This window comes from Cariama cristata, unplaced genomic scaffold, assembly GCF_000690535.1.
Source record: "Cariama cristata isolate BGI_N322 unplaced genomic scaffold, ASM69053v1 scaffold2196, whole genome shotgun sequence".
Classification (NCBI taxonomy): Eukaryota; Metazoa; Chordata; class Aves; order Cariamiformes; family Cariamidae; genus Cariama; species Cariama cristata.
The window spans coordinates 4,192-4,898 of record NW_009622496.1 but is presented as its reverse complement, the minus strand read 5'-3'; positions in this window follow the sequence as shown (position 1 = coordinate 4,898).

The following is a 707-nucleotide window of genomic DNA, read 5'->3' as shown; positions in this document are numbered from 1 at the left end:
GGGGGAGGGGGGGGGGGTGGGCGGAGATGGAATTCCAAAAAAAAGGAATAGCTTATATTCCTATAAAACCCTGCCAGATATCTTTACCCTGGAGTTCAGACAGTGGGTATGATGAGAGAATAGACAAGATTCACAACAACTTAGAGGTGTGTTAAGCAAGACCAAGAGAAAAACTGAATTCCTGTTACTTTCTGGTACACACCACAATTACAAAGCTACAATTGCTATGTTACTTTATATGAAATATATGAAGTATCTATCTTAAGATTATATTGTAGATTTTCTGTTTGACTAGTTTTGGAAGGTGAGAAAGCTCACTACTCTTCATGTTAAATTAATGACTATTACACACAAAAAAGATAGAAGAAAGTTTACTTCGGAAATTGCTTGTAAGCCAGCTAATGCTGAACACAAGGCATTGAACCCATGGAATTCCGGGTTGTTTATCCTTATCAAAATAGTCTTACCCTCACTGTCTTGACACCAAGAAAGCAAAAGGGATGAATGAAATTAAGATAGAAAGAAAACAGAAAAGTAACTGTTCCTATTATGATTTGATTCTCATTCCTAGATAGCACATGAATAGATGCCCAAGCACTGACATCTGCTTACGTTCAATCCTTTTTAAAAGTTGGTTTCAGTTTTTTGTTGTTTGGGTTTTTTGTTTTTGTTTTTTCCCCCCCCAGGGTTGTTTTTTTTTTGGGGGG